This window comes from Alexandromys fortis, unplaced genomic scaffold (genome assembly GCF_014885135.2).
Source record: "Alexandromys fortis isolate MF-2015 unplaced genomic scaffold, M_Fortis_MF-2015_v1.1 scaffold_201, whole genome shotgun sequence".
Taxonomy (NCBI): Eukaryota; Metazoa; Chordata; class Mammalia; order Rodentia; family Cricetidae; genus Alexandromys; species Alexandromys fortis.
The window spans coordinates 1,159,651-1,168,134 of NW_026068087.1; positions in this window are offsets into that span (position 1 = coordinate 1,159,651).

Below are 8,484 nucleotides of genomic sequence, written 5' to 3' on the forward strand. Positions count from 1 at the left end.
TCCACAGATACAGGTGTTTGATGACCTGGTCTCTAACTGATGGTATTGCTTTGGGATGCTGAGAATCTTCTGGACCTGCAGCTATCTAGCAGGTGTAGGGCTGAAGAGGTGGATATGGGGGAGGTGGATTAAGAGTCAACTCTGCTTCCTAGCTCTCTACTTCCTTGTCAGCCGCTGAAATGTAAGGAAATCAGGCTGTAAAGTCCTATTGTTCTAAACCAAGAGTCCCAGCCATCACGCCATCCCCTCATGAACCATGATCCTGAATAAATTTCTCCGTCCTTTATGTCGTCCCTGTCAGGGTGATAAGAAAAGTAATCAACACAGCTTCTTCCATGGCTAACCTGTGTCTCCCCCAAAAGATACAATGAAATCCTAACCCTTCTGTACCTCACTTAAGAATATGACGGTAATAGCTGGGGCCTTCAGAGAAATAGAAATAACAGAACATTAAGTGTGCAGACAGATAGACATGAAAACATGTCTATCTGTACAGATACATGTGTAGCTATATAGGTATAAAGGGATAGATATAAAGATATACTAGGTGCATGGGTAGATTGAGGTAGATAATGACAGGCAGATACAGAAGAAAGATGGAAGACAGATGAATACACAGAAATAGATATATAGGTAGATAGTTGGATGCATGGAAAAAAAGGAAGATGAATAAATGGATACATTGAAACATAAATACATGAAGATACATTGTAAGATACATCATAGAGATTCACAGAGCTACATATAGAGATTCATAGAGTCACATCATAGAAATACATAGAGATTCATACATAGAGACACAGAGATAGATAGATAAATAGGTAGATAGGTAGATAGATAAGTAGATAGATGGATAGATGATAGGTAGGTAGCTATATGATTGGTAGATAGATAGATAGATAGATAGATAGATGATAGATAGGCGGGTAGCTTTAGGATAGATAGATAGATAGATAGATAGATAGATAGATAGATAATTTAAGAAGCCGGTCAGTGTCTTTGAAATCTGTGTGATGGGTAGCAGGCTGGAGACCAGCAGAAAGCCATTGTTGCAGCTCACATTCAAAGGAATTCTCTAACACAATTCTTTCTGACCCTTTCAGACATTTAGGACTTTTGGTTTTATTTTGTGACTCTTTAATTTAATGAATGTGACCACTGGGTTGAGATTTGTGTGCTGGAGGCTGGTGGGGCCACCAGTAGAGAGAGAACTGAAGGCAGTGGCCTCCTTACTGTCTCTGACTCTATCCGTAGAACTGGTTCAGCAGTGAGGAGCCCTGAGTCCTTCTTCCTCCTTCCCTACATGCTCATGGGCCCAATCTTGGCAAGCATGTGTAGTTACCGGGAGTTTGCGATCCTGTGTATTGCCCAGAAGATGGCATTTCCCAGCCCTTCTCCCTGTGCTCTGGCTGTTACATTCTTTCTGCCCCTCTTTCTGCAATGCTCCCTGAGCTTCATAGGGATCAACTGTCGTTTATTTCCAGTACCCTGTAGTCTGCCTTAACAGACCAAAATCCTGACAAAGCAATAGAAAATACCAATAAGCTTGTAGAATGACCAGAACATCCACAGAAGTGAAATGCTTGCTTCCTTCCCCTTCAAGGTTTTGAAATAATTTTAGACTTACAGAATAGTTACAAAAAATAGTATGCCAAGACTGATCCTTTACTTTATATATTTTGTCTATTAACTTTAGCTTTATCAATGGTCCTCGGGTGAAAAATTATTACTCTAGGGGTCTGGGGAGATGGCTCTGTGTTTAAGAGCATTTGATCCAGTAAATGGTTTGCAGCAGGAGGATATCCTGGTTGCCACAAAATCACACCACACATCAGAGCTCATACAAGACTTATTGGAGAGTAGAGGCATGTAGAAGGCTGTAAGCAGTCCATGCTCTTTCTAAATGGCAGTGTGGGACATGAGGATGTGGAAGACATATTTGTCTGGGAGGACACAGGTGTCATCTTACTCTGCCTCTGGCTCTTTTTTTCTTTCTCTTCTGTCTTCTCTCTCTTTCTCTTTCTGTGCTAAAATCAAACCCAGGGCCTCTTATATATTGGAAAGCAAGGCTTAATTTCACTTTTGTGAAGCAATGCAAATGGCAATGAGATATTTCTTTACCTAACAGACAGGTAAAATGTTTGATAATCTGGTATCATTAGGGTCCGGGGCCTCTTCCATGTTTGCACATGCCATTGTTAGGGACCAATGTCGGAGCAGCATCTTTAAGGAATACTTTGATAGCATGCATCAAAAAGTTACATACACATTTTCTTCTATTCAACAATTTCATTTTTAAGGCATTTAATCTGCAAGCATATTCTCATATTCATCACACATATTCAAGGATGGTTATTGCAGCCTCATTGGTAATAGATGAACTGGGAACATGTTAAACTTCTCTCCATGGGGAACTGCACAAATAATACAGAACACTGCCCTATGGTTTCTAGTCTGCATTGTAAAGATACAAACTGCTGTTCTACTTTTTAAAAAGAACAGGCGTCTCTAATGCCATTAGTATTACAACATTTTTTCCAATGATGTGGAAGCAGCTTGGGGGAAGGAAGGGTTTATTTAACGTCCTTGTCCCAATCATGATTGCAGCCCAACATGAAAGGAAGCAAGGGCAGGAATTCAAGCAAACCAGGAACCTGAAGGTAGGAACTCAAACAGAGGCCATGGAACAATGCTGCTTATTGGCTTGTTCAACCTGTTTTCCCAAATAATCCAGGACCACCTGTACATAGGAGGCACCACCCACAGTGGTCTGGGTCTTCACAGTCAACCATTAATCAAGAAAACGCCCCCACCCCTGTAGACTTGCCTATCAGGAGTCTAATGGAGGCATTTTCTCAGCTGAGGTTTCCTCTCCCCAGATGGCCCAACTTGTATCAAGTTCTAAGCTTCCTTTTCTACAAGCATAACGACTATGTAAATGAGCATGTGTTTATTCTTGGGCTGTTTCTAGGAGGTTCACAAGACTAACAATGGCTGCCTCCAAGCGACAGGTGAAGACAAGAAGACTTTCTTCTCATTGTTTATTCTTCTGAACACCCGGGACTTTACGGTGTGTGCATATATTAGCTTGTAAAAAGTAATTTATTTCTTAAAAATGACAGTCCCTAGAGAGAAGTCAATTGGCAGAGAATCCCAAGACAGCCATATCACCCAGGCCTCTCTGCTGCCCTTTCTCTACCTTCCGCAGTTTTTACCATGTGTTTCTCCTGCTCACTTCCGCGTCTGGAAACTTTCTCTGACCGCATACTTTCAGTCTAAATGTGATCCTCTGCCCCACTCAATGCTCTCACAGCCTCAGGCATCCTCAAACACAGTATTTGGTCCACTTAACCTTAATTGCCTCTGGGCTAGGTTTGAGGACCTTGGTGGGATACTTGGGTCACAGCAGGCTTAGCTCTAAATGTCCCCACAGGCTCCCGTGAACACGCAGTAGGCAGTTAGTCATGCTGTTCTGTAAGCTGTGGAGTCTTTAGAAAGTGGGGTCTGCAGGTGGAACTAGGGTGCAGGGGCAGGGTTTAAAGGCCACCCCTGCTGCCGGTTCTGCCACACACTTTGTTTCCTGGTCTGAGATGCCCTTGCATGCACCTATGGACGGAAGCTGAGACCCTCCACCATGTTGTCTTTCCCGCTATGGAAGACAGAAATCACTCTGAGGCAGAGCTAACATAAACTGTCCTTTTCCACAAGCTTCTTCCATTTCTTTTGGTTACAGTGACTTTAAAGGAACTAATAACAGACATGACACCCTGCTCAGTTGCTCATATGCAGTGAGCTATACCAGAGTAATGGTTGTCTGTCTGCATGGATGAATGCTTGCATTCATGATGAATAGAATAGATCATACAAGCACTCATGCTTGCACCAGTGGATGGATGTGTGCACCAAAGGATGGATGCATTCACCAACGGACAGATGTGTGCACCGAAGAATGAATAAATTCACCAATGGATGGATGCATGCACCAAAGGATGGATGAATGCATTGACGGATGCATGCATGCACTAAAAGATGGATGCAAGCACCAATGGATAGATGCACAGATGGGTGCATGGATGATGGAAGAACAGTGTTTCCATCATCTGGCCAAGCAATTTTTGTCTGTTTTTTTTTCCTGCTTTAACCTTATCATGCATAAAGGGGACACAGTAGGTAATCAAATTCTGGTAAATGAAAAAATAAACATCAAGAAGAAGAAAAAGAAGAGGAAGAGGAAGAAGAGGAAGAAGAAGAAGAAGAAGAAGAAGAAGAGGAGGAGGAAGAAGAGGAAGAAGAGGAGGAGGAAAAGAAGGAAGAGGGAAATGGAAGAAGAAGGAGGAGGAAGAGGAGGAGGAGGGAGAAATGATTAGCTGGTATAAAGATATCTGGAAAAGTTGTCAGAGAGGTGACATATGTGGAGCCCACAGCTTAGAACAGGGACCAGCAAAGGCCAACTTGCCTTGGCTCTCAAGCAAGTTAGATATTTGTGCACAAGAATAACTCCTCCATTGCCATATGACCTGACATTTATGCTCATGATATTTCCCCAACAGAAATATTTCCCCAACACATTTCTCTGAACAGAAAGCAACAACAATAACAAAAAACTTGTGTGCGAATGTTCATGGCAGCTTCATGGAGTAGAAATAAGCCAAATGCCTATCTGTGTGAACAAAGTGAACGTGGCTCACCCGTATCGCAGCATAATATTATCTGGCAGTAACAAGAAAAAGAAAAAAGGAGTGAAGTACTGGGTGCTGTGGGAAGGTCACTTGGCCGTTCTGGCTGTCAGCAACTCAGACCTGGAATATCACACAAAAACTGTATTATTTAAATCACTGTTTGGCCCATTAATTCTAGTGTCTTATTGACTAACTCTTACATCTTAATTTAACCCACCTCCATTAATCTGTGTATCACCAAGAGGTCATGGCCTACTAGCAAAGTTTCAATGCATCTGTCTCCAGCAGCTCCATGACTTCTCCTCACTCTGCCTTCTTCCTCCCAACATTTAGTTTAGTTTTCCCCACCTAGCTAAGTGGAAAGAAGACAAACCCAGAACCTACACGTTGTATGGTTCCCTGTGAAATGTCCAGAATAAGGAAGCCGACAGGAACCAGGATAGATTGATGGCTGCGGGGTGTGTGGGAGTAAGAAGCTGGAGGAAAATGGGTAGCTGATAAGGAGTGGAGGGTTTCTTTTTAGGGCAGTGGAAATGTTTTAAAATTGATTGTGACAATGGCTCTGTGGATATAATAAAAACAGAGGGTTATGCACTTTAGCTGGGTACAATCTATTGTCTGTGAAATGTGTCTTCATCAAATTGTTCTGAAAAAAAAAAAAAAAAAAGGAATGACCCGGGCTTCCTGGAGGCATGACCCGAGAAGCCCGCAGAGCTCTAGAAACACTTAGACTCCCTGTGGTCAGGTGGCACCTAGCCTTGGGGAGGCCAGTGTCCTGACTCTCCCACCCTGAGTCAGGACTGCGCATTCCAGAGTCTGCCTCTCCCATAGTCCTCAGGGCTGCTGCAGGAAGGAGTTGTTCCTAGGTTTCAGAAGGGAGAAATGCTGCAGAATTGCTTTACTTTCTCTCACAGAACCCACGGAGCACATATCTGGAGTGGGGCAGAAAGAGAGAAAGGTGAGGAGCAGACAGCTACAAAGTTCATCACCAATTCCACAACTGTCTAACTATGCCCCTGGTACCTTGTCAAATAGGAAGAAATTAGGGCACAAATAAATTCTGGAAGAGCAGCAAGTACTCTTAACCACTGAGCCATCTCTCCAGCTCCAGGGCTTCTGACACCCCTCACATAGACATATATGCAGACAAAACACCAATAAACATAAAATAAAAATAAATTATATCTATATACTAAATAAATATATTATATAAAAATATATTTATATAAATAAATATTTATATATAAATAATATATATAATTAACCATATATATGGTTAATTTTTTTAAAAGAAAGAAAGAAAAAGAGAGAAATGTGAAGCTCCCCTCGCCTGGAAGAGTCTGGGAAGACTGTGTGGAAGCGGGTGTAGGCGTGGCTGATGTGGGGCCGATGTGAAAACATGGGGTCATGCTTCACTCCTACCTGACGCTCCAAGCGCCAATTGCATACTGTCCCTGTTACAAGTGTGGCACTGGGAGACGTGGATTCAAGGTGCTAGAACGGCAAACCCTACACGTCCTGCCCTAGGGTCCACATTACTGGAAGCCAGAGTTCCAAGCTGGATGGAGAGGCATGCATGTCCCACAACTAAAAAGGTGAGGAGGTTCACTGTCATCCCAGACCTCATGCCCTCAAAACGGTTAAAGGAGCAGAACAATTGAACGTTCTCCACACAGCTTCGATTTCTCCCCTGTCCATTTCCTTCACGTCCATATAGATTACAGGAGAAAAATGTGTTCCAGGTTCTGAGTCAAATATCAGAAGGCAACACTGCTAATTTACCAGACATCGAGCTACTCCAGGGAAGTCCCTTGAAAAACCTCAAGGCCTGACCAGTGCGGGGCCAGCCCAAACTCACAGAAGGCTCCCTGCCCCGCAAAGTTCTGGCCCAGGACTACAAGGTCCCTCGTTCATCTTCCTGTGGAGACAGATTTTAGAGACAGGAATAGCTCAGCACCCTGGGATCCAGGTACAAGACAGCAAGGCCCTCAGGGTTCTTTGTAGCTGTTGTGACTTCTGAGCAGGTGGGGGCCTCCATTTGAACCTTGTACTTTTAGAAGGGGCAAGGCCTGGCGATGGTGTCCACTCTGGGGCTGGACACAGAGCTGTGTACATGAGAAAACAAGCAAACACACAGCCCCTTCCCAAATGTGGCCCCCATGCCCCGGGGAAGCTGGATGGAGGAGGGGGGACCGGAACCGACATGAACTCAATGTAACAGGGCAGCATTAAAACACTGTGTAGCCAGGCTGAAAATTAAACAGATGTGAGTTTCTTTAATTCAAAGCCTTCATTATTCTGACGTTTTCCATAACTTAATCTGAGCCATCACTTCAGCTTTAATTATGCATAATGAAACGGATTATTTACAGTAACTAACATGACAGGGAAAACCGAGGAGTGAGGATTGGTAACTTGGAGACTGTCGTGGATTCTTCCTTTCGGCCGGCCAGGGAATGCTGCACACCCTCTATGCTTCCCTTGCTGGCCTGGCAGGTGTCCCCCTGGGGTGAGCCATGAGCAGCTCCCTTCCCTGTCCCATCCCCCACGGCAGTAACAGTGGACAGCAGGTCCTACTTCCCCGGATCTACAGGTAGGCATAAGTGGAACTGAGAAAGGTCATGCAGCAGAGCCTATGATTTTCGCCACTTAGCTACTTCAAACAGAAGCTATCCAGCATTCCGAATCTTCCTCTTTATCCAGGAAAAGTTAACTAAAGGGCAAAGTGGTTTGATATTTTAGCAGAAAAGGGAAGGATCAGATTCTCACGCTCTTGTGAAATGGGCCTGAAAGCCCGTAGGCTGCCCTGAGGCCATAGAGGAGGCTGTACTGGGAATGAGGACGGTAAGCCAGGGCAGTGACCCAGAGGACCCTTGGGGACTATGCAGGGAGAGGAGCCAGCTTTGCTGTCCCGGGCTTCTGAGCAGAGTCCTGCTGGCAGTGCATCGGAGGAGGTCACCCGTCTCTGAGCCTTGACTTCCTGTGACCCAGGAGGGATTCACTGAGCAGCTCCCACTCAGTGGACTGAAATGCTCCCCGTCCCCTCTCCTCGGTACTTCGACAGACGAGACATCTGATACTCTGTCTACTTCCCTCCCTCCCTAGCCTTCTCTCTCATCTGGTTTTGGGGCAGTGTCTTCCTGCTATCTCCACGCTCACTATCTAGCCCAGGTTGGCAATCCTCCTGCCTGAGCGCTGGAATTCCTTCTCCTGTCCCTTAGCACCTTGCTTTCTGTCCCCCAGTTATCCATGGCAGCACCATTCAGGCTCCTACAAATCTAAATTCAACTTAAGTCTCATCTCCTGCTACCCTTCACTCCCAGGATGCTGCAGCTGCCTGCACGGCTCCTGCCACCTCCTCTCTGCCCTACAGGTTTGGGAAGAAGGTTGGGCAGAGAGGAAGGACAAGGGGCCAGGCCCTTGCTCTAACTGCCTTCTCAGTCTGTCATCTAATCTGACTCCTTCAGGCTGACCCATCTGCATGCAGGTTTGCCTGTTCTTCAGGACCCCTGGGATTCTCCACATCACTTCCATCCCTGACAGAGGGTTTGGCCAACCCCTCCACCTCTGGGGCTGCTGGGCTATACTTCCCCACGAACAGACAGACACCTGTTGTGGGGGAATGGATGGGTGGAGGAGATGGTACTTCCACTGACCCAATTACTCTCTTACTGCTCCTCAGTCATCTTCCCCAAGCCTGATGCTACCCATTTTGTTTTGTTTTCTGAGTGACGGTGGAGCCGGGCTGTGATAGTTCACCCACCTCTCTTTGTGCCTTGGCACGGTGCTTCCACAGTCGTGGGAA